Source organism: Corvus moneduloides, chromosome 2 (assembly GCF_009650955.1).
Source record: "Corvus moneduloides isolate bCorMon1 chromosome 2, bCorMon1.pri, whole genome shotgun sequence".
NCBI classification, from domain to species: Eukaryota; Metazoa; Chordata; class Aves; order Passeriformes; family Corvidae; genus Corvus; species Corvus moneduloides.
Genome location: NC_045477.1, coordinates 104,653,388 through 104,680,280, shown reverse-complemented (window position 1 = coordinate 104,680,280; position 26,893 = coordinate 104,653,388). Strand labels below are relative to the sequence as shown.

At 39.0% G+C, this 26,893-nt stretch overlaps 1 protein-coding gene and 1 long non-coding RNA gene across 6 annotated transcripts in view; both read right to left on the bottom strand.

The window, feature by feature from the left end:
- The window catches only part of FRMPD4 (FERM and PDZ domain containing 4), a 342,726-nt gene that overhangs the window by 267,764 nt on the left and 48,069 nt on the right, over positions 1–26,893 (bottom strand). The window lies entirely within an intron of this gene.
- Positions 208–7,715, bottom strand: LOC116440191. The gene is made up of 3 exons (XR_004238453.1): positions 7,702–7,715; positions 4,281–4,286; positions 208–287 (listed from the first exon to the last, which is right to left on the bottom strand). It is a non-coding gene; the product is annotated as an uncharacterized LOC116440191 (long non-coding RNA).

Sequence of the window (26,893 nt, the reverse complement as noted above, 5' to 3'; positions counted from 1 at the left end):
ACCACAGCTTGAGATGAACCTGCTACCAACTTCCTATAGTTTGGGAAGACTACAGATGGGCCAGCTGGTGACATTTACCTTCTCCAAGAGGCAAGACTGCCCAGACTGAAGTCACCATCCTCTAGGGGCACACAAACTCCTGTTCTACCAGGAGCCAGTTTATCACAGCACTTGGGTTGTTCGCCTCTGATTTAATCTTCAGCATTTGTCGTGGTTTAACCCCAGCCAGCAGCCAAGCCCCACACAGCCACTCACTCACTGCCTCACCAACAGGATCAGGGAGAGAGCTGGAAGAGTGAAAGAGAACTGTGGGCTGAGATAAAGAAAGTTTAATAGGGAAAGCAAAAGCCATGCACACAAGATAGCAAAACCAAGAAGTAATTCACTGCTTCCCATGATCAGGCGTCTCCAGGAGAGCAGGGCCTCATCACATGTAATGGTGACTTGGGAAAATAAACACCATCACTCCAAACAACCTTCTACCTCCTCCTTCCACCCACTCTATATACTGAGGATGAGGTCAAATGATATGGAATATCCCTTTGGAACTTGTAAAGGGTCAGAAAAGGCCTTGACTCTGCACAAGCACTGCTCAGCAATACCAAAAACACCTCCATATTATCAACCCTGTGTTCAGCACAAATCCAAATCACATCCCCATACCAGCACTGTAAAGAAAATTAACTCTACCCAGCCAGCCAAAACCAGCAGAGCACTGTAGCAGGTTAGGTAAGCAAAGACACTCCTATGCCTTCTGGCTAATGGGTGGTGACTGCTGAAAAAGGCATTAAGCCAAGGGAGTTTAAATAACCTACTGTCATCAATTTTTAACCGATCTTGTAAAAATCAAAAGCCAAGGCAGAGAATTCAAGCAGTGCATTTAAAGATGCTTTCCTTTACATTAATAAAAGTAAACCAACTCCTACTCAGCATAGAAATGGTATCCTGCACCTCTGTCAGACCTCTACAAAGCTGGCTTGTGCTTTCCTTTCTAAACAGGACAGAACACCTGAGCACCCAGACTGCTGAAACCATATGAGAGATACAACTCTTCTGACAAACCATTTTTAGAAGATTTACAAAGAGACCTGATGCAAATAATGTTTTTTTCCTCTAAAAATCTCCTCCCATAAACACACAAGTCATCCAAAAGTCAACCTGAGTCTCCTTCTGGATCACCTCTCAAACACAGCAAGCACCTGTACAACCCTGAAAGCCTTCCTGGCACCATGGCAGTGTAACCAATTTAAGTCAGCTGAACTCCAGAGGAATTTGCAAATTGGAAAAAATAGAAAAAAAAAATACACGCATGCCTCCTGATGCCCAGAGAAGACACACAGGATTTCAGATATACAGAGTTCAGCAGAGCCTGGAGAGAGTCACATTCCCTGATTTATCTTTTGCTGCTACACATAAATTTTAAACCTCTGTATTCCCAAACTCTTCCTTACTGGATGCGATTTCTAAACTGACTCCAATTAAATTTCCTTCGAACATAATTGGAACATGTACAATTAGCAGGAAACAAGTTTGTCAGATTGTAAAGAACAGCCAGAGATGACCTATCAGCCCAAAATTAGCAATTTCTCCACATGGCTTTTACTAACAAATTCTGAATCACTACAAATCTCAGTCTATACTTACTCTCCTCCCAGAAACACTCCTCCCAAACTCCTACAGCCTCTAAGATTAAAATGTTCCCTCATCCTTCAACCGTTGAAATAATTTAGACAGCCTTCACTACATTTCCTTGGCACCTTTCTTCCCCCTCTGGGCCCACAAACATAATAAATATTATTCTCTGATATTTTGTGCATACTATGCAGAAAGCCTGAGCTTTGGAAGTCAGTTTGGCATCATAATTACCTGAGAAATAAGATTTAAACACAATTCTAATGTCAGAGTTTATAAACAACTGGCTAACAGAGCTTTCTGTTTAAGTTTATGAATAGCATCGCATTACATGAATTACACTTTTTACTCTCAACTGGAAAAGGGTATTTTTTTTATCCTCCAGATATCACAGATCATGATGTCACAAAAGTTTTTAAATAAATAAAAAAATAATTTAAAAAAAACAACCCCACAACCAAAAAGCCCAAAAAGAAACCCATACCGCAACAAAATAATCCAGGGTAATTTATCACAGGGTGGGAGGAGAAACACAGAGTGAAAGTTACTCTGAGACAATAGGGAAGGTTTCTCATTCCCTGGGCTTTTTCAGTATACATAAGAATGACCTAAACACAGGCATTTAGAGACCACATCTCCAGCAGCAAGCTGCAGCTCAGCCTGAGGCTAATAGTCTTTCACATAAATCAAATGCTAAACTGGGTAACACATTTCAATACACTTAACAGTGGGGGCAACGTAAAGTGATAACTATAACAAAAAATTGCAAGCCAAATGTTTCTGGTGGCTTTCATTTTATACTGATGTTCACTTGTGCTTCCAAATTCTTAATATTCATGTGCTGCTCTATGTTACTAGCACACTACTTATGTCCAAATGTTAGGAAGAGCAGAAAATACAGTGTGAAAGCTGAGCTGTAGGTGCAAATGGAACCAGTGTCATCCCAAGAACAAGCATGGCCAAAGTTGCAACACCAAGTGAAGAAGTTAGGTTTGGGGTTTTTTTTTCCTATTCTACCTGTTTTCTGCAGGCAAAGGCATTTAAGGGAGAGTGGCATGACTTAAATATCTACCTTCTGTACAAGGAACTCATAGCAGTAGCCAGCATCAATCCAAAAAGAGAAGCACAGCAGTGACTCCTGCCACACTTCCTTCGCCTCCTGTGAAGGGCAGGCAGCATCCCTGGTGTCATCCATCTCCCCAGCTGCTCCATTGGGAACACCAAGCTGTCCTTTGCAAGAACTGAACCCCAATGGCAGTACAGGCATGACTTTGCCTGGAATCAACTTGCCAAGTCCCACTTTTTAGGGACTGTAGCACCCAAGTAGGCACTGACAGTAAGTTCCAGACCCCACCGAGAATGCCCTTCTATTGGTCATTGCAAACACAACCCCGTTTGCTCTTGCCCACACCTACATGCATTTGTTCTCTAACCACAGGAGAACTGACAAGGTAGCTTTCAGCACAGAAAGGAAAGCCAAACGTTTTTCCAAAGTCTTCCCCTTTCAGGTATCACATTCAAACACTGAACAAGGCAAAATATTTCTTAAGACACAATTAGTTGGCCAGCATGACAGGCAGAGGTCTATTATTTTTCTAGATTAGTATTTGAATAAACTGTTCAATAAATTAAATTATTAAGTTGAAACAAAACTGGATATATATGCTATTTAGAGTCTCCAAATATACAGGCTTCACATACATAAGCCCAGATATGTACAGTATGGACCTCACAGAAGTCAAAGGAAATTTTGCTCTGAGCATCACTGAAACGGAGGATTTCTTTATTAAACTTAGTTTTGAGAAACCAGTTTCAGATATAAAGTTACTACATTCTTAAATATTTATATTAATATATCCAAATATATGTCTGCCAGCATTAAAATTAATATATGTACACAGGAACTCACAGAAATGTAGAATGATTTGGGTTGGAAGGAGGGACCTTAAAAATCACCTTTGGTCAGGGACACCTTTCATTAGAGTAGGTTACTCAGAGCCCCATCCAGCCTGGTCTTTACTTACAGGGTTGAGGAGTCCACAATCTCTCTGAGCAACTCTACCACCCTCACAGTAAAGAACTTCTTCCTAATATCTAATCTAAACCGGCCCTCCTTCAGTTTAAGGCCATTCCCCCATGTCCTGTCACTTCAGGCCCTCGTAAAAAAATCCCTCTCCAGCCCCCTTTAGATACTGGAAGGTGCTGTAAAGTCTCAGTGGACCCTTCTCTTCTTCAGGCTGAACAGCCCCAAATCTCTCATCCTGTCTTCATATGAGAGGTGCTCCAGCCCTCTGATCATCTTAGTGGCTCTGCTACAATCTACAGCTAAAAAAGTCAACAGCTAAAAAATGGTGAATGTAATACTAAATGTGAAAGGAGTGGACAGATGTTTTAACCATTCATTATTTTGATTTAAAAATCAAGTAATTTAAAAACATAATAAAACTAAATTTTAAAAAGACATTATTTCACATAAAATTGTAACTAACTAGGACCCACCAAGAACAGTTCTTAGCCCTTTGCTATTTAACAGTTCACTAAAGATCCAGAAAACAAAGGCTTGCTGTTAATACAAGTCACCACTGGCAGAGGGACCAGGGAAATAATCTAAAGTTTACAGCTGGGCATAAAATAATCTAACCTATTACACAGAACTCTATTAATGTTTTGAAGAGTAACATCTACAAAAAATTCCTAGTGAGCTAGTAGGTGAATCTGATCTCCTAGGATGATGACATAGAAATGAAGAAGTACAGAGCAATCTTTTGATAAATCAATAGGAAAACAACAAAGAGTATTGATTTTAGTATGTTGTATTGCACTGGCCAGGCAGACGTTAACAGTGTATGCGCAGTTCTCTTTTAAACCTTTTAATAAAAATACAACCAAAACAATTCATATCGACACAGTAACAACAAAGGAGTAGAGAAAATGCCTTACAGCAAGAGTTAAAGAGATGTCTGATTAGTTTAGAACTACAGTATTGAAAGGTGACTTCATTAGAGAGTATAACATCTCACTGAGAATAAAGCATTGGAGCTTTGAAGAAGAAACCAGAGGCAATGCCTGGAAACTGAAGCCAGACAAATTCATATTAGAAATAGAGCTTAATTACATTTTTCAGCAATGAGGATCATTAACTACTGATGAAGTTAAAGTGCAATGCATCTTCCACGTCTGTAAATGAAGACCAAACACTTCCAGAAGCTGCACTCCATTATAAGTACCAGCCTAATAGAAAAGTACCTGTGTAAATTCAGAAAAAGCCTGTATTTTACGGAGTTTAACCCATATGATGTGGTCCTGCAAGACCTTAAAATTACTAGGGCATATGAATCAGTGCCAAGATAAGTAAATTAGTAATAATAAACCACACAGGATCACACAGCAACATTAGAAAGAGATTCCCCATTTGTTTTAAGTCACCCAACCCTTCTACATGGAAACACGGCATCTCCATCTGGTAACAATAACACATTTCCCCAATACGATCTCATTTCATAACAAAAAGGCTTTTCTTTTCATGCATATCTTAAAAAAAAAAATTAACCTTTTTCAGTAGTTATACTACTTAGTAGCTGTGATAAATGTCATCTAGATATTAACACAGCATTACTGAAAATTAACACTATATCAATACTAACAAAATCCAATGAATGCTTATCACTGTAATACTTCAAAACGTTACCACTAGCTGGAAAAGCTCATTTAGGTTTGAAATAACTATTTTGATAAAAAGAGAAACATTGATTACATAATTTGCACTCATTTTGTCACTTCTGTCCTTTCTATCGTTTTCTTTTCTGCCGCATCGTTGTTTGACACTGCTGACTCACAGACGGCAAGTATATTCCCAGACTGAATGTAAATGCATCTCATGCCCCTACATTTCCATTTTCCAGATATTCATCTCCTCCTTAACACTACCTGTACTCCAAGGGTGCATCTGAAAAGAGATTAAGTGAAGAAGCAGAACTGGCCTCTGAAGCAAAATTGTTTCTTGATTGCTTTGTAGGAAACTATTTCATTAGGCATACAGCTACTCCTCTAGCATACAGAAACAGGAACTGAACAAAGATTATCTTAATTTGGAGATCATAAATACCAAAATACACACATCCATTGGACAGCAGGGCTTACTGGCCTGCAAAATGTTATTGTAAATAAAAATGGGAACTTCAGACTATCGTATATTCATATTATAGGGTATGGATCCCTACGGAACGCAAGTCCTTACCTAAAAACAACAAATGCAACAACAACAAAACCACCAATGGGGAAAAAAAGGCACAAAGGAGGACCTGAAGAGATCAGATAGCCCAAGCCCCATTCCAACGTAATCCAGACAGAGAGTTTTCCAATCTGTTCCTCAGAATCTCCACATAATCTACTCCAGAGCTCACGATTCCTGCCGTTCAAAAGTATTCTTTATCTGTTTTCTCTTTGTCTTTCTTTTTTTCCAGTATCTAACCCACATTTTTTAGCAGTACATTAAAATTCTTGTCCTATCCCTTATGAACAGAAAGCATATTATTGCTTCTCACCTAGCATCAGTCTTTTACATTTACAAAAATTTGTTTCTCCCATCAGTAAATAAAGCGTGATTTGTTCACACTTCTCAAAAGGTCACTTTTCTTAGACTTCTTATTATCCTTAAACTTTCCTTCCCTTAAACTAACATCTTTCTAAAATCCCAGTGCCTTGCCCACATCAATATATCAGCCCAAAACTCTACACTGTTTTCACAGTCTGCACTTAGCTCAAGTACATCCTCACACAATCTGCACAAGATCAGAGGTTGAGAAAGCCATGGGGGAAAAAAAGGAACATGCTATGAGGGATCAGAGACGCAAAGATTCTAGGCAAAAAGTACTGTTGTTCCCAACGACACTCAGGTTCTTGTATCAATATTTTAGTCTACTGAATTTTGTTTGACCTCATTATAAATATGAATTTATTTGTGCAGCATGATGAAAAAGGGCTGTGATTCTACCTCAGGCTTCTAGCATAACAAACTATACCAATGAGGAAAATTCTATAAATCCACTATAAATAAGGGGAAGGAGGAAAAATCATATACATATGCATACCTATACAGTAAAGAATTTGGCTAATTTCAATAGTTCTTAAACTATACTTTTTTATTATATTTTAACGAAGAATAAAACATTCTGCCTCTTGGAAAAATTTCATACAAAATCTTAACTAACAACTGGACTACACTTTGAAATAATTCGGCATAAACTAATATACTGGTCTGTCTTGCTATCTTTCCTTCCTGACAGCTGTACACCAGCAATACAGGCTTCAAAAATGCCTAGGCAAATATTTCACAAACTCAGGATAAAATTGTCCATTTTTTTGCCACTAGTGTTATGGGGAGAGACAGCAGAGTGTGCAACCTTAAGCACAACACAGTTTTAAAACAGCTAATAATGTAAACATGGAAAGAAGTCTGTCTCATGGAATTTTTTAATTGTGAACTTCAGATTTTGCACCACTACTGAAGATCTGAAAGCACAATTTGGACCCACTTTTTCTGTCATCAGGTCTTGGCCTTGACTTCATTCATGTAAGCCCTAGGGATGCTGAAGTCAATGGGGTTTTTGTCATTCAATGCTCTGGTCCATAATCAGATCTCATATCAGAAACAGTTATTTATTCCAGCGTTTGAAAAGACTTTTCATCTATCCCAAGCAACTTGCTATTTATTCCTCAGTCCTTCAGACTTACTTACACACACAAGAAAAATCAGATTTATTTAATCTCTATCAATTTGTCAATGCTTTATATGGTTGGATCTGAAAGCCTCAGATTAACAGACTGATGGAACATATACATGAAGAAGGCACCACATCTCACCCACCTCTAACATGCTAAAGCACATTTAAACAATTAAGTAAACATTCTTATATATAGCATCTGAGTGTCCACAAGGTCTTAAAAAATATTTAATAAATATACCATAAAATGTGATTCATAAGTAAATACTTATACAGATGACTCATATTTTTTTCTACAAAACCTTTAATACATCAATCAGAACATGGATTACACAAACACATGCACACACAAAAGAGAGATTGCTACAGAAGGGGCAATTTGGCTGCTTCTCAGCAAACACAGATTAAAGCACACAAGATCTAGTGCACACAAGAAAGAAGATAAATAACCCCAAAAGGTCACAGCACATACTCTGATCTGTGGATACTTATGCAATAAAAGATAAAACCCGCTTCTGTGAATAAAACTGAATGATTGCAGTATTCAATTTCAATTTGCTTTCAAACATGTATGAAAACACAACAATCGCTGTATGTGCTGCAATATTTTTCTAGTAACAGGTACAGTTTCCTAACCCAGTGAGAGGAATACAGTGATGGCTACAATTAAGTACCATGGCCACCTAACTCAAAGCCAAATGCCTTCACTAAGTTTTGTTCTATAAAGGATACTACTGATAACTGTTGTATTCAACGAATATTCCCAAGTAATTCAGAAGCATGCTTTTAAATCGTATTTCTTTATACTGCAAAAACATCAGAGATAGTAAATCACCATAGTCCTGCTTCTAGCAATATGGTACTAGAAGTAATTTTCAGGAAGGATTTCTTCGCTGAAAGAATGAAGAAAGCATTGAAATGGACTGCCCAAAGATGTGGGCACCCCTGGAAGTGTTCAAGAAACAACTGGACGTGGCACTTAGTAGTATATGGTCTATTTGACAAGGTGGTATTCAGTCAAAAGTTGGACTTAGTGATCTTAGGGGCCTTTTCCAACCTTAGTAACTCAATATTCTAAAGCTACAAATGCAGATTCCTTAAAAAGAAGGAATCAGCTGTCGAAATCAACAGGGAATTTCTGTTATAGTTATTCATTGATTGGGAAATGCTAATTCTACATTACCACTCTTCCAGAATCTGAGATATTCATGGAAACAGAAAACAAGAGATGGCCTGAAAGTGCCACAGAATCATCTTATATATTTTGTCAGTCATATCACTATGGTCTGGCCAGTTACTGCCATATCCCATCAACATTCAAATATTTGCTTCTCAGAAAGGAGAGGGAAAAAAAGGGCAGAGGGGGAAGGGGGGAGAGGGCCACAAGCAGGAAGGGTCCATGCTGCTTTTGTTCATGTTTAACAGAGTCTGTATTTAACTGCAGATTTCCATCATACATCAAAACACAACAGGCTCCTCACCATCCTTACCATATCTCTGCTTCCAGAGCTGATTTTTGAAAGCTAGGAATATTTTCATGCTTTTCCATACTCCTCTCCCTTCCCAGCAAGTACTACAGCATTTCACTGCACACAGCTTAGTATACAGACTTTTAATCCTATCTAAGCTAAATAAAGTTTTTTTTAAGTTGTCTAACCACTCTCCTTGGTCTGAACCAGTGTGTCTGCTATTCTCCTGAAAATGTAGTCAAGTAGACAGCACTTTTAAAACAAAAAAAGACTTGGCAGGGAAGATTCTTACTGACAGGCATCCTTTTGGGGAGGCCTGCAGCACCCTCTTTTCTCCTGACCGCAAATGAAGGGAGCTCTCATACCCTTCTTTACATGCTTCCATCCATCGAAGAAAGCCAGGACTGGTCCCAGAGGGCCATGGAGGGTGCTCCACCTGCAAGTTGAAGCAGCTGAGGCAGATTTCACTTCTGGTTGTTCATCCTCTTGACCAGAAGCTGTTACAGCAAATGGCACAAGAACTGAGCCTGCAGTGCTGCAACAGCAGCTCGCTGGCAGAGAGATGGGCTGAGATGGCAGCCAGCACAAGTGGGGGTTAGGGAAAAGGAGTGTGGAAGTGCCAGGGAAATAGAAACCTGCTCATGGGCAAGGAGGGGACAGAAGAATTCTAGCAGTGATAGAAGCTGGAAATAAAACAAAGCTGGGACAAGCCTGGAGTCAAAAGATGCAATTGTGAGTAGCTGCAAAGTCCACCAGACTCCTACATTTTCTGTCTCAATCATACACACAGAAGGTACCAGCCAACTGCTGAAATTCTGGACATTAAGATACAACATGTAACACATGAAAAGATTACTGCTATTCCAGATAGTGGATGATGTCTTTAACAACATAAACAAACCAACCACCTAGATAAAAGAAATATATATAAACTATATATATATATATTTTTATATACATGTATCTATATCTAAACATACACAATAACTGTACAGACACAGGAGTATAAAATGCTGGCTTTTCCCAGATGAACAGGTTTAAAAAAGAAAAAAAAATCTAGATCTACAGAATAAGCAGGGTCTTCCAAATCACTTGAGCCAAAGTGTCTACAAACTACAGCTATGGGGCTTCTCCTTTGCAGCTGCTGAATTGAGCCTTTTTCTTGCACAAGTGCTAAGCAGAAAAGATGTCCACACTGACACAGCCATTTATGACAGAAAGAAGGATTCTGACATTTGCAAAAATGGAAAAAAGTAGTTTCAAAAATATTTTTTACAAATATTTTTAAATAAATTTCAGAGCAGAATTGAGGAAAAAATTAAAATTAAAAACAAAAAAAGCCCAACCAACAACGAAAAAAACCACACAAACCAACCTGCCCCCCACAAGTTTATTCTCATTATTTGGAGAGGACTACAAAAAATGAATGAACAGCACCATGAAAAATCAGATCTATGTGTCCGGTATCACACATGAAAACCTAGAAGTTCATTTAGCGTTAATTATTTCATATCTCAATCCCCCTTCTGTAAACAGATAATAAAAGCCTGTTGAATCATACAGTAGCAGTGCAAAATAAATTCAGGATAGTTTTAAGTATGTAGATACAATGATAAGTGAGCCACAGAGCAGCTTTGGGAAACAAGCAGTTCTGTGCACACTGCAGAATAAGAATACAGGGACTCTGAAACAGAGGAGACGTGGGCAAAGTGAAATATTAAGCAGCTGATCTTTGTTAGAGCACTATCCCACCCCACACACAGAAATATAGGCATGACATGAAGAAAAAAAAAGAAAAAAAGTCTATTCAAATAAGACAAAGTTGCTCTGTCAGCATTTTGGCCTGCATTTCTATTTGCCAATTTTGACATAACATATGCAGAAATTTCTCAATCCTCATTCAGATTAATTCTAGTTTTCACTAAGCACTGCAGAAAATGTCTTAGTAGGAAAAAAAATTGACATCCTTATCATACAGCACTTCCAAGTTTCCCTTCCAAATCTATTTTTTCCTTACTGGAAAAAAAGATTCTTAAAGTTTTTAAAAAATTAATATTTAGACAGAGTCTAAAATTGAAGATGTAAGAACATGACATAATAAAATTAATTTATGAAAAGAAGTGCTAGATATTTTATACTCTGGCCTTTAAAACCTTTGCCAAATGTTTCCTGCCTTTGGATAAAAGAAGAGTCTTCATTATGTACCAGCCTGAGATCTTCTGTTTTGAATCACTCTGAGTTCCTTGTGTTAGATACAAATGTTGTTAGTATATTAGACAAATCTTCTGCAGAAATGGGTTATTATACCACATTCCCAATGCATTTGTGCTCATTTCTACCATGGCATGGTTAATGCAGCCAAAACCGCACTCTTCTGTATGTTCCTCAACAAGGCTATCAGATCTCACATCACTTCCACAAGTTTTTGGTCAAGATTTTTTTACATTAAGGTGACACCTTAATTTAGAAGTATTAGGATTGTTTTTACAGTTAAGACTCTGATATAATTTACAAGAACCTCAACTACAGCAAAACAAAACACTCCTCTTTTATTATCTCATTTCAACTGTGAGCCAGAGAACAAATCTTAAAACTGATTAACTCAGACTGACAAACTTGTATTGTAGGTACTTGTAAGTATTGTAGGATGAAGCTGAAGTATCACAGGCTTTCTTCTGCAATTACGATTTATTTTTTAAATTGCCAATATTACTATAAGAAAAGCACAAAGGCAGATTGCAACAGGAAAAGTAAAATCTATGTTCATCCCAATGTACATACCTCAATAAACTGTTTTCTTAAATTTCCAGTGAGATATACTGGATTTCTTAAATATCATCCTTTGAAAAGTGGTGTCATTCAGAAGTTAGCTGATATTTTACAAGTTTAGTAGTTCCTATAGAATGTATACAGATTTTTTTTTAAAAATCCACATCTAGCTTCCAATATTAATCTCATATGTCTTTCCCTGATTTAAATTGCCAGTATCACAATGTAAGCATCTGCCAACTATGAAATACACAGATCTTTCAGTAAACCAGGAGGGGAGGGGCAGAAGCATTTTTCTGTTCCGGATGTAAACAAAAATATTTTGGACAAATTTCTTACCCAACTTTAAATCCTAAGTAAACCTGAGTGGTAACTTCTGTAAATCTATCAACTATATTCTGGGAGTACTTTTTTTTTTTTCCTGGGAAGGATTTAAAGCAAAGGAACAGAACTCTGAACGATAAAAATGAAAATCAAAATAATAACTAAAATATAGTCCCAATGAAAATGGGAGTTAAGAGGGAAAGCATACCAGCTATGAATAAGAAAAAAAAGGAAAGTAGAAGCCTATAGCAAATATACTACAAGTTAATGGACCAGCCTGGCCCAGAGGGACACTCATAGGATGTGTCTTTGGATGCAAGCCTCAGTACTGCATAAATCACAAATGAATAAGCATTATTCAAGCCTTTTCCAACTACTCTGAAACAAGTAAAAATATGCTCACAGACAGAACAGCCAAAACTGCTCAAAATAAGTTCACAAGCCATTAGAATTTTAAAATGGCAAAGTCAGGCAAGTCCTTCCCTCCACAGTACTGTCACCTGTGCTTTACCTCCCCCAGATCTCTGACTTCCTTCCACTCTACCATCCAGAACCCTTTTCCAAAGAAAAGATCCAAGTCCTGCCATTTCCCCATAGGCAGCTGAGCACACCAAGAAGCTGCAACTACAAGTTGCTGCCCTCTCTCAGCTACCTGAGGAGTCAACACAGCATGAGAGCAGCAGGGAGACAAACCCAAGGGAAACCCCCCCCTCACAGCATCCATGGCTGATGGCACAATGAATCTGACCTGAAAGCTCTCAAGTGCCTCATAAAGTACTTCAGTTTACAGAACTGTCTACATTCAAACTAAACTGGGAAGAGTGACACCAGCAGGTTGAGGGAGGGCATCATGTCCCCAATGAGGAGGTACTTGTGGAGTACTGGGTCCAGCTCTTGGCTCCCCAGTGCAATAGAGATATGGACATGCTGGAGCAAGTCCAAAAGATGATTAAGAGCATCCAACAAACAAAGAGAGGCTGAGATAGCTGGGACTGCTCAGCCTGGAAAGGAGAAGGCTTATCAACATGTATAAATACCTGCTAGGGAGAGTAAAGAAGACAGAGCCAGGCTTTCCTCAGTGGTGCCCACTGATGGGACAAGGAGAAATGGGCACAAATTTAAATGCAGGACATTTCATTTGACTAAAGAAAATATTTCTTACCATGAGGGCAGTTGAACACTGGCTCAGGTTTCCCACAGAGTTTGTGTAGTCTCTGCCCTTGGAGACATTGTAAACCCAACCAGACATGCCCTGAGAAGGGTGTTGGACCTGATGGCCTCTAGAGGTACCTTCCAGCCTCAACCACTCAGTGATTCTGTATACACTAAGATTAAATGACCATCCTGCTCCTTGATGCCAAATAAGAATGGAAATACAGCATATACACAAACATCAGCAAACACAAGGATGATTAATTACGTCTCCAACTAAAGCTACACTGCCTGAGCAGAACTAAAACAGCTAGGGCTTCTGCTTATAATTTGTTGGCCTTGACCTCCATCTCTTAAGGTCCCTCTGCTATTTGATGAGGTGACAATTCGTAAAGCCAATTTCTAGATTCAAAAGAACAATTTAATGAGTCAAGGGTGTGCCAACTTGGCCTCAAAACTGAGGAACCAGTTGATTTTTCTCTCATTCTCTTTAAATACTCATTCTGTCCCTGCTATTTCTCTCCCAAACACACATTTATTTCTCTCATTTCTTCTGCATACTGTTTAATCTTTTGCATCCATCTGGAATAACCCTCCCCTGTCATCACTGTATCCTGAATCACCAGCAAGTGACATTCTTGAAGTAATAATTTAAGAGTCATTTTAACAATGCAGTCCTTGCTTCTTGCTTCACACTAACTTCTATTTTTTGCTCCCAAAACAAAAGGCAATGTCATCCACAACCATATTAAGACCCTCACTGCAAAGCTGTAATTAGTCTTCTTTCAGGCCTTGCCAACATTTCTTCTTAAAGTGGTAGTAAAAATGTGTACAAACAAGTACATCTCACCAGTACTCTGCCTAGGAATGCTTCCAAAGCGAGATCTCACAAGCAAGGTTCGTAAAAATTGGAACAATTTTTCATAACCTTCGCAGTTCAGGTGATTTATAGCAGTTGGTTTCAGAACTTGCCACCAGTTTAAGTACAAGTGGGACAAGAACAGGTGTACTCTTTCTAAGGATAAGTGATTTCATTTTTCTTCCCACTGCCCATTTTCCTCTTTCTCCTCATCATTTCCACTTGCTTTGCAATTTCCTCCTTAGCTCTCCTACTAATTCAGTCCCTAAGTCCAATTTCTACCTGCTTATAGCTGATGTTGCTACTAGATATATTTAGGATGAAAATAAAACCAACAAAAACCCAAGCACTGCAAGTTGTGCTTTGAATACTAATCCATATAAACCACAGGATTGCGGCATGCACTTAATTAATGCCTTTCCTATTGCCCTTAGTACTCTTTCCTTGTTGCTCTTTCAGCAAGATCTCCAGTGGACTCCTGGATTCTTCATAACATCAAGTTATTTTCCCAGGCAAGTTCTGAATTATTTTTAACTAAGTGCTATTAAATCTACAAAATAAGATTGAGAAGCAAAGAATGGATCCTTAAGGCACACATTCTACTTTCAACTCAGAGCTGGAGAAAACACAGAATTTAAATTTAGAACACATAAGCTTGGCTGTTCTTCTGTGAAGATGAGAATGAAAATAAAGCAATGCTGCAGATTCTCAGGAAAATAATTTAAATAAAATACTAGTGCTGCTTTACATGCCGCAAGCAGGACTACAGATTAAAGCTCTTCTTCAGCTTCAAGCTGCACCAGCTGAGGAGAACAACAATTCCTTCCTTCCATGCAAGACCCTACCAGATCTGTCTCTGCAAAGGAGATCTGCATGAGGTTTACAAAATCTTACCACATCTTTCTGCATCCTCATTCTCTAGAAAATTCTTCCAAGTCTGCTGGTTTCACTGTAGTAATTAAGTAAGAAAATAATTATTTTTCAAATGGCATAAAATAACCAAATCATTTTGACCTGTGGAGGCCAAAGAAAAAGGGCACAAAAGCCAATTCTGGCACTGATTATAAAAGCCCAACTACCTCGAGTAATTTGGGGCCATAAAGGCACCAGTGCCTTCTTCAGCTGCTACTGAAAGGCAACATCCAGCAACTACTTAAAAACTTTGCGTTAACTTGCTCCAAGAACACATCACCCTGAAGGAACTGTTTTATCAACATATAGCATAACATAAAAGCTGCAACACTAGAACATGCTGATCTTTAGAAATTCTAAGAACCTGCCATTTTTAAAAAAATGAGGTGATCAACAGAGGCCCTCAAAACAAGCAGGTACAAAGTTGCTGGCGGACAAACAGAGTAAATCAAGACAGGAAAGAGCATGAACACAGTGCCCAGATATAATACTGCACACCTTTTTTCCCTGTTCAGGCAGTACATTCCTAGTTTATAGTTCAGTCAGCAGTTTTGTCAGCTTTCAGAACACTTTCAATGCAGTATATATTCAAGCAGAGACAACAAATGTTCACAGGATTTGCTCCTATACCCAGAGCTGAACAAACAGTTGCATCACTCACATGACCTACTACTCCTCAGAGAATCCTCACTTGGATGCCTTAAGACCAAGATGACTGGGCAACTCTCTTCTCTCAGAAAACACTGGAAAGAAAAGGGGGAAGGAATGTAGAAAATCTGTTCTCCCTAAAATGCATCATTCTTATCTTTTGGCTTGAGAAACACCAGGATTTTCCTTTAAGATCCCTCAAGAAGCATTTGGAGATGCAACTGCATTGTGATGTGATGGGAGCCAAAGCTCACTCTAAAGCTGGCAGCTCATCAATTATCCCTTCTAATCCAATGAACCTCAACAGCTATAAATTCTCATAAACAAAACATGTTATTACATAACTGAAGTTACTTGTAGGATAGTACTTTGAAGGTACCATCATGCTGCACAAACTTGAAAGCTGTCTTCTGGATCTTCTAAGACAAAATCCAAGGACACTTTCATGGTCAGGTTGGACAGAGCTCTGACCAACCTGTTCTAGTTAAACATGTTCCTGCTCATTTCAGGGGGGTTGGCCTAGATGACTTTTAACAGTCCCTTCCAACCAAAAGTAGGGCAGAGAGCCCCTGCAGAGAGACATCAACAAATTGGCCATTACCAACCATATGAAAGGCAATGATGGGCAATCACCAACCATATGAAGTTTAACAAGGGAAAGTGCTGGATTCCACACCTGGGATGGGGAAACCCTGGTTGTGTGTATAGACTAGGAAATTAGAGGCTAAGAGCAGTGCTGTGGAAAGGGACATGGGGGTTGTGGTCAATGGCAATTTGAACATGAGTCAGCCAGGAGAGCCAGCTGTGTCCCGGGGGCATCAGGCACAGCATCACCAGCCAGGCAAGGGAGGTGATTGTCCCGCTATGCTCTGCACTGGGGCAGCCTCACCTCAAGTGCTGGGGGCACTTCTGTGCACCACAATATAAAAAAATGCATTAAGCTATTAGAGGGTGTCCGAAGGAGGACCAATGAGGATGGTGAAGAGCCTTGACAGGAAGCCGTATGAGGGGAAGCTGAAGTCTGTGCAGCCTGGAGAAGAGGAGCCTGAGGGGAGACCTCCTTGTGATCTTCAACATCCTCATAAGGGGAAGCGGAGGGGCAGGTACCAATCTCTTCACTCTTGTGACCAGTGTCAGGCTTTGAGGAGATGGCATAAAGCTGAGATGGAGGTTTAGGTTGGATGTCAGGAAAAGGATTTTCACCTGAAGGACAGTTGAGCACTGGAACAGGCTTTTAAAGCCTGACAGATTTCAAGAAGTATTCAAACAACGCTTTCAGGCACGTGGTGTGACTGTGCAGGGCCAGGAGCTGGACTTGATGATCTTGATGGGTCCCTTCTAACTCAGCATAATCTATGACTCTATGATAATTCCATTACTCTAAAAAATTATGTATAGCACAAGCACAGCCAGTGTGACAAGTCTGATTTATCATGCATTTAATTTGCTTGCTAAAGAATGTGAAATTAACCTGTTTCACCAGCGTTTGCTGTCATTAGTTCAGCACTTTCTTGCTATAGGGATGATCAAATGCTTCCTGACATGTGAACTTCAAAGAGCTCATACAATGAGGACGTTGCGTAAAGGAATCCTGAGGGAGGAGTGGCACCTCACCACAGACCTTTCATAGCCTGTCTTCTTCAAGGGGAAAGAAAACAAACAAAAAGAAATGGCTTCAATCACCTCCTCCTTGATCTCTGGCAGAGCAACCCAAGTAGACAAGAAGAGGAGATGACCACAGTGTGGGAACACAGCTTTTATAGGGCAGAGCACAGATAAATACTCCACAGTCCTGGAAGGTTCTGTGAGTGACAGTAAACAAGCTGCATCAAGAGAGAGGAATTATGCTAGCACTCCCAATTTAGTGCTGTCTTTTTGTTTTATCATGCAATGTTGTCACAGACTACAGTTCTAATGGGCTATCTTTCCTCGCTTAAGCACTAAAATACTTTCACCAAATTCAGTAGTATACAGTTTAATAAACAACTGTCCCAAGAAAAGGGACAGCCTGAAGTCATCCCAAGTCTGCCTTCAGACCAGTATAGTCCCTAAATATAAATAATATCCATTTGGGGACTAACCTCTAGAGGGCTTTAAAGAGGCAACGTTTCTGTAACAGCTCTTCTAGGGACCACTAGCAGCGTAATATAACACGTCAATACATCTTCTCTAAAAATTAAAAAGGGAACAAAAATAGTCTTGGAGCTTTCTACACTGATTTCAAAGAGACTTCAGCTGAGTAGCTTCAAAATGACAGTTCTGCTTTAGTCTCCCAGATTAGCTTGTTAAGTCTACGAGCATAACGCTGGAAATGGCACATCTAAACTAATAAAGCAAATAGATGCAGACATGAAATTTGGCGTTCTATCCCAACAATAAACTGAAAAACAAAACAAACCAAATATACGGAAAAAAAAAAAAAAGAATGCAAGAGGCTAATAAGACTGCAGCTTTGCTTTTTAAATTATTCTTTTCAAGATACCATTCACCTGTATCACACTCCTCAAACAAGCTAGTGCAGTCAAAGTCTCAGAAAACACTCAGGAGAAGACTATACTCTTGAAAGGTCTCCTAATTTGAGTAGGAAGCAGTTGCATATCTGTCAACAAGCCTTTGCAACCAAAATAGCTATTGCCATCAAGGAGACCAATTTGTAAAATTTAATCAACACCTCAGTCTCCTTACATACTTCCTATTAGTGATTAGTTTCAATACTACCTTTGCTCATCACACAATGTTTGCAGTTACCATTAAAAATACATAATTTGTAAAAGTACATATAAATTTTTATATATTTGCAAACTAGCAATCCTGTAAATCAGTGTGCTTATAAAAAACAAGAAAGACCTTAGGAACATGCTACAGGACCTATGATAAGACACAACAGCTGTATTTAATAAACTACATTTTAAAAAGCTGTAGAAAGCATGAGTATCAACTATCCAACATATCTGGTCTGCACAGCAACACAAAAATTTCTTCTTGATTCATGAAAAGCACTCCTGATCTTACAAACCAAATACACTTGCTAACTTTAAATAGCAAACCACAATTTGCTTTTGCTTTAAAAGTCCTCATGCCAAGCACAGTTTTTCCTAGTCTTTTCACTTCCTCCACTGAGCCCTCTTCCTCCCTTTTGGAGCCCACACCAGGCTCGTATTTCTCATTCTTTATTCACATGCAGTCTAATAGAGCAAGGCACCCTGACTTTACACATGTGACCTCAGCATTTCCATGGCTTGGGATCCACCTCATGGAGCTAAGTCACGTCTTAGAAACAAGGTCTTAATTTGTGCTCCCTCTTCTGGCTTTACAAGAATACGGCACAGCCACAGTAGGGTGACATGGAGACCACCCCAACACAGCCACCACTATCTGCAGTCCCTCCTCCACAAAAAACAACTGAAAGCCACAAAGAAAGCATTCATGACCTGCACACTTACCACCTGCTGTGGTGGAGCATGCTACCGAAATAACCCAGATCAGTACTCATGAGAGTGATTTATTTTATTTCACTGCTCAACACAAAATAGCAAGTATGCAGCTTCCAAGGACGGCACAAAAATAGCTTCCAGCTAATTTTTTAAGCCTATCCTAATGTTAATTTTAGCTTTGGAAAACCATCATGTGTAACAGAACACACAGTCCAGCACCTTCCTCAAGGAAAAAATCCAGTGACATTAAAGGCTCATATTTGGATATGTCTGGTGTAAGAGGCTTTCATTTTCAAGCTTAGAATGCATTTTAATCATTTATATATTTATTTTCATAATAAAAGTAAGAAATTAGGTTATTTAGCTATACTGTCTTTGGCATCAATGAAGTACAGGAAAAGGAAGGGGGGAAAAAAGCCAACTGCACCATAGCTGACTGTTCCAGCGTAACGTTGCACTGCAGTGGAGGTCTATTTTGAGAAAACTATAGTTGCCAGTAGCATAGCCCTCTTAAGTCATTTTGGTAGAAGCTGTCAAAATACATGTTCTTTGGAGCCTTGCTGGATTTGGATTACTTTATCTGGCTTTATTTTACAACAAAATGAAAATTTGTGACTACCCTCTAATAAAAGTATTTGAAGAAATGTTAAGTCTGGGTGAAAATAGAACAAGTAAAATAATCTACGGTTTTCTCAGAAGCATGTGGGATATATGCTACAAAGTGGGACTAAACAGAGGCAAAGTTGAGTAAGGAAGGGAGGAACATAGTCTAGGCACCTTTGAACATATGAATGACTTGGGAATTGTTAATGGAATGAAATGGAGGGCAGCTGCAGAAGCTGCTGGCTCTTGGGAGCCCTAAGCCTCATCTCTGTCCTGCTTACCTGTGTTAGAATGAGAGAATTAAAGCCCTGGATAAGCCCAGGAAAACGGTCTGGAATCAAAGGAGTCCCTTTCCTAAGCAGTTAATTACAACTACTTAAGCGCCAGACATTATATTCTTCACTACTCCATTTTCATTCTTGTATTTGCAACAGAATTCTTTCTTCCTGGAATATCCTAATGCCTGGTAGTCAGGAGTGACAGATGTTGGCTCAGATCTCCAGCCTTCAGAGGGGATATGAAATGCACAAAATCCAAAGAAGGGCAGAAATTCTGCAACACCATTGTGCCTAATGATATTCTCTACTAGCTACTGCCAAATGGTTTCCCAGATCTGCTCATCAGGGACATCTGGTATTCTGTATTAGCCAACATGAACTGGTCTGGAACACTCAATAGCCTCAGGGATGTGGTGTAAATTTTCATACCTAAGGATGTGTGGTTTTTTTGTTAACAAAGTTACTTGGATTCTTCTGTAGCTTTTGGAGGTCACCAAAACTTTAGAATATATCACATCATTGAAAATGGGCTTTATAGTTCACCTACACACTTACCTCAGCAGCTATCAAATCTCATTTGGCATACAGCTTTTTTAGTTTCTGGAATGATTTGTTCAATGATTCTGCATGATCTGTAGACAGCTCCAGAAACGGTGCTTATAAACTCACACAGAAGTTAATGTACATGAAACTAGCTAACAGCAGTTCACTTTTGCATACCAAATAGAAAATGTAGGGACACTCAAGAGTAGGTAGATTATCTCTTGCCCTCCATATTTTTTTATTTATTCTACAGTTCCTGTAGACAAGTGAACATTTAAACTACCAAAAAAAAAAACCTCTGGAGAAATCTAAACATAAGTCATCATAATTTAATTTACCAACAAATGCTCATCAGCTGACCAACAGCATGTCTTCCAGATTCTCATCACTTTATTTACTATTTATCCTCTCCAAGTGGAAAAATGGTGATAGAATTCAATTTTGTTTTTACCAACATATACAGACTGCTACATTTTGAATATCTTTCTAAATTACAGTTCATATTAAGAGCTAAGTGCTATGCTGTGCAGCCCATTGAAGATGGATGAGAAGACATTTTTCCCAATGAAGCATATGAAAGCTTAAAGCTCATGTTTTCTTTGTGGTAGCAATATGTTGTGCCAACAAATAGAATAGAACGTTTTCCAAAATGCTATTCCTCATGATGCCTTATCCATACTAAGGCCAAATGCAGCTGAAATCTGAAGCAAACTGACCTTTGAACCTTTCTGCCTAATTTCATCAGCTAGAAGTCAAATTACATGCCACGGAAACACGGATTCTAACACATTTTATGCTAAATCAGACTATAACGTTCCAGAAAAATCCAACTCTTGATGGTATTTACGGCTTGCAAAGAGCACAGCTACTGAACAGGCGTTCGTTCTGGATGCACACATTGTTTCATGAAACTTCTCCCTCTTAAGTCTGTTCTGCCTTTTCTTCCTTTTTCTCTTTTTAATTACTCTGGAAGTCCAAAGTTCTTGATGAAATAAGGGTGAATATCAAACCCATGCTTTACCTCACCTAAAAGTTTAGTTTTGTATACCTCTAAGAAAGTCCTTTTTTCATCAGTTCCCAAATACTTACCAGCATGTGGAAGTTCTTCCTGTCCTCCAGCACTTTTTTTAAAACTGTATCTGAAACTATGCAGTGTTCCAGGTGAGCATGGATTGTCTCACCAGATCTGTGAATCTATTCCCCATTACAGTGGAAGCTAAACAATGCTTTAAAAAACACTGCCAAGTCCACTCCTTACCCAGCGGATGAACAGAACACTCTCCATTTAAATCCTGCCGTTGGATGCTGATGGGTTTTCTACAAGTAACTCAGGAAAAGATAAGGGTTTATTTTGCATTAAGAAGTTACCCAGTAACATGAATGAAAAGCTCCTTCCAAGCTACTGACAGACATGTCACACTAAACATTCTCAGCAAAAGCATTTCTCCTGATTTTCTGAACTGTGGAAGTAAAAATCAGAAGGGGGGGAAAAAAAAAAAGAGCAGGGGAGAAAAAAAGTCTACCAGTAATGCTTTCGGAGTTCCCATCCAAGGGAGCAGACTCCTGACTAAATCCAGAAGAAAGTGAGCTTGACTGCAGGTGATGCACTCTTCTGTCACCACTAAGTGCCACTGCAATCAATCAGAATCACTATAGGGACATGGGGCAGAGGAAAGCAGACAGTTTTAAAACCGAAATGTAAAAAGTGCATTTTTAAATTGAGCATGGGTATTTTTAATGATGCACTAGAAAAGCATGTTTCTAGACAATTCCACATGGAAATAGCATGTCCTTTAGAAAATTCATAATTAGTGCCCAATATCTACCTGGTAGAATGAAATGCCAAAGGCAGCCTTAAATTTTAAAAACCAGCTTGAAATTTATATATCCTCATGTGTAAATTCAGTATTCATCAGCTTATAGACAACCAGTTACCAAACACCCAGCTCTTCCTAAGAGGAAAAAATAAATAGTAAAAAATTGTCTTTAATTGTTGGGGTTTTGTCCACCCCACTATCATGAAATCAAAAGAAATACACAACAAACCAGATAATTAGAACTAGTGGCTTTTTCCAGAACAAAATTCTCTCCCATGTTTTACCAGGTGACAGATTAAATCTGTGAGCTGATCTTTACATTAAGCCCAGTGCCTGATCACTACACAGGTAAGTTTTCCTTTCAGTTGCCCACCATCCTTATCACTAAGTATTTGTATGTATTGATAAATGTCAAAAAATACTAAACAAGTCACCAGGCACTAAACTGCAGAAATACCTTTCTCAGAGGTGAAATAGTATTTTTTTCTTCTACTGTGAAACAACCATAACTTTCAATACAACAGACATAAGTTATGGAAGTCTATCTTGAGAATGGAAAGCCATGGTCTTTGCATTCAAAATGACTGTTCCATTTGTATAGCAAAGACTCTCAATACATATTTTATAGGAGCTGTACGGTAAGCTGAGTGGGCATGTGTACACAATGGTGCATTTACAAACCCCTAAATCACCAAACATTCAGCTGCTTTGTCATTATTAACGCCAGGCTTTCAGCAAATTATTCAAACTGGTTGCGGAACGAAGTTTGCCAGGTTGAAGAATAGGTGTTGTCATCTTTCACCATAACATCAATTATACATCCCTGCTGAAGGGTCTGCCAAGCCTGGGAACCATCACATTCTGAAGCGCTCCATCAGCACAGGGAAGCAGACCCAAAATATGTAGAGGAGGTTTTCTTCCCTCACCCAACCTGACAGTAGTGGGTACCGCAGCTCTGTGCTGAGGGCGCTTCATTAACTTTGCTCGGGTATTTGGGGCCAGTTGTGGCTGGTCAGGCACAGGCAAATGGCACCTGGGACAGGCAGGTCCTACAGGATGAAATTAGAGCAACAGTTAAGCCTGCAAAGAAAGTTTTGGCTGCAATTCAAGTTACACTGTTATTTACTGAGTAAAGAGACACTGTACACAGAGTTATTTGGCCTATGCAGTGTGCACACTGGCTGGAAGGAGAAAAATCCACCGCATTTTAGTTATAGGGGCTGTGCCTCTCGGTTCAGAAAGAAAAAAATGACGACATAAAGAGAGAATAAAACAATTGTTATGTATCTGAAAACAAAGTAGCCATGCCATTCTTACAAACCCAACTTTAGCAAAGACCACACAAAAACATGAGCAAAGTTTCCTTATGGTTTCACATAACACTACACAAACTTTACACCTCCGTGCCACTGTTCACTAAAGGCAGAATCACCATGAATTTGCTGTCTAATGCTCAAAACTCTTCTCCCCTGAACATAAGTATAAATGAAAGCCTAAACCACCTATTTCCCCAACACCTTTAAAAGCCAGAATACTGAACTAATTAATAAAAAAGAGATCTGGATTAGAAGGGTGTCTTTATTGCGGTCAGAGTGCCACACACACTGTGCCCCTGCCAATACTGCCAAGCAGTCCAATCACAATAACTGGTGAGTCAGCATTAAGTACTCACTGTGAAAGAGGGGAACTAGCAGAAGAAAGCTGCTTGAGTTGGAAACTGATGGGAGGGAGACGGGGGAACAGAAATAAAACAGCAAACCATACCACAGAAATTGAGAGACAAACTGTTTTCTGCTTACCATCATATTTATAGAAGAAAAAAAATGAATATGTTGAATGAGCAGATTAAATGTCAGTTGTTATGATTACAGCCTGATAAACAAATATATACAAATACTACTAGTAACATTTTATGTAACTAAAATAAATTTCAGCCATTTTGAAATAACACCCAGTAGAACAGGTATTGTGTCCTCTAATTGGAAAGCTGCTCATTGCAGCACTGAACTATGAACTGTTCAGGGAAAAAAAAAATTTGAAATTAATGCTGCTTTACCTTCTCCTATGAAAGAAACATTTTAAACATTTAACATGAAAACAGAATTTCTCTTTTTCAGAACCAGCACGTAACATGAGAAAATGGGATGAACTCTGACATTAACGGCTAAAGAAAACTAAGGAAAGGGAAACATTTCCAAAAACATACATTTGTCTGGTCATTACAAGGCTTAAGAACACTATGAGGTCTGGACAAGCTTTAGAAAACACAACAAGAAGCACATCAACATTCTGCCAATAAAGAACAACAAAGTACTTTTGCTGAGATGAAGTTTGCACTGACATCTGGAAGAGTGAAATTCATCCTTTACCCTTTACACAGCAGGCTACTATTAAAATCTATTAAACAGTCACTGCACCAAGCAGCACACCCAGATACCATGGACAACTTGAATCCAACAGGGCAACTATGGAAACAAGTGGCGGGGGCAAAGAATCTGCCAGCTTTCCACACTGCCATCACAGAACACCCCTTTCTCAACAAGACCTATACAGGACCTTAATGCCTATTAAAGCCATCAAAAGAGAAGAATAATAATCAATGTTTTGCTTTGAAAGAACACACCTTTGTATCAGTAAACAAATGTGCAATATATTCAGCATCAAAAAATAAAGATATTGGAAGTTTTTTTATCCAAACGTATCAACTAAAGCAAAACAGACTTGCATTCCACTGTTCATATTCCAAGGATATTACTTATAAAGTGGTCTTCTGTAAGACATGCTAACTATAAGCCATGCAGATGCATGATGTTAGCCATCTAGAAAAAAATGTGTAAAAGCTACAGTAGTTTCAATTGTGCATCCTGACAGTACTTCCTTTGATATACTATACACATAATTTTTTTTACATAAAACACCCAAGCCAAAAGAGATTTAGTTGTTTTAAATCAAAATTTTTCTATAGAATAATTTGTTGTGAGGCTTTTTAGAGTTCTTCTTTAGATGTATCCTTCAAGATCCCTGTAACCACCACCTTTTTTAGACAACATTTTCAACGATGTGATAGAGTTGATGGATAAACATTGCAAAGTATGAAAGTGATCAACAAGGAAGGGGGCTGATGAAGTGCCATATATGTATAACAAATGACAAAATTGATACAGAAGAAAGTGAAAAATTGCTCTATGGAAACTCCTCAAAGTTTACTACTGCTGGTGTTAAAAAAGAGAAAGCCGCATGGTTCAAAGCATAATTAAAAATTCAGGCTAATTATGCACCTATAAAACTCCCATTTCCAGTTTAAAGATGAAGAGCATTTGAAAAGCAAGCCATTAATACTCTCCAGTTATTTTTTGTGGTCTCAGAAGTAGCACAGACACACTATACTTTGCTTCTGTATGATGTTCTTTCCAAGTTCAGAAATAGAGCATTTGAAAGAAACCTTTTATCTCTTCAGACAGCTTCCAGAACCTGGAAAACACATCCATGGAAAGGATGTAACTGCAAACTTGCTGCTAGGAATGAATGCATGTTCATTATTTAAAAGATAACAAAAAAAATTTAAACAACCTCTCATTTACCCTGGACAGTTCCTCTTCTACAAGCAATCTAGAAAAATTAATCCCTTGGACAACCACACTCCTCTCCTGCCTAATAAGGTAAAAATATTATTAGAAATCTGCTTTTAAACAGAACAGGAAGCCAGTTTCTTTAAACTGCATGGCATGGGAGCAAGGGTGCAATACCTTGAGACATCAGGATGTGCAGGACACACAAAAGCTGCATTTAGCGCGCAGAACCTGCACTTGATTTCCCAAGTGCCCAAGGAAAGCCAAGTCAATTGAAGGCAGCAGAACAGGCTTCAAAGGCAGGAAAAGATAGGGAAGCATGAGAAACCAGGAAAGACCTAAGGAATTTCAGAAGGGCTGAAGCAGCTTCTCCTCACTCCAAGCCATCTTTTGCAGGAACTCCCCTCTTCCCGGATTTGCTCAGCTGTGGAGTTCTCACATAGCCTCCCCACTTCTCAGCTGCCAGAGGTACCTGAAGAAAGGTCTCACCTCCATGTTCTCCCACAGCAGCACCCACTACCAAATGGGGTGCAATGCAAGAGCTCAGCATACACCAGAAGCTCCACTTCCCCTTCTCCCCTTCCATCTTGCTGCCCAAGACAACATGCTCCAATCACCTCTGCCAAGACAGTTTAGATATCTACATCAGCAGAAATGAAACAAACTAAAACCAGTTTTCTAGTGGTTTTAGTCCCTGAAGTAGCTCACCATGGTGTGAGACATAAAGGGCTGCAGGGGACAAAATGAGGAAACTAAAAAGCAAAAGAAAGTGTAAATCAGACACCACAGCCTCATTAGGTCTTCTACCATCAGATGTTACATGAGGCTGATCATATTATGGAAGTGCCCTCTCAAAGTGCCTCAGAGTACGAGGGCTTACTCCTCATTCTTCCCCATACCAATTTAAAAAAAAAAAAAAAAAAGCCAAATGCTTTCTGGTTTTTTGGACTTTTTTAAAGTCAAAATGAAACATAAATGCATTCCCCAAAGACTACAGATTTTGCAGTCAAGTTATCTGCATTCAAAGCAGGGAGGAAAAGCTACAGGGCTGACCAGTGAACCAATGCAGGGGATAAGCATCACCCTGAGAAAAAGCACCATCCTTATTACAGGGTCTTTCAGACAGAAAATACATAGGGAGTCAAGGACCACCATCTTATT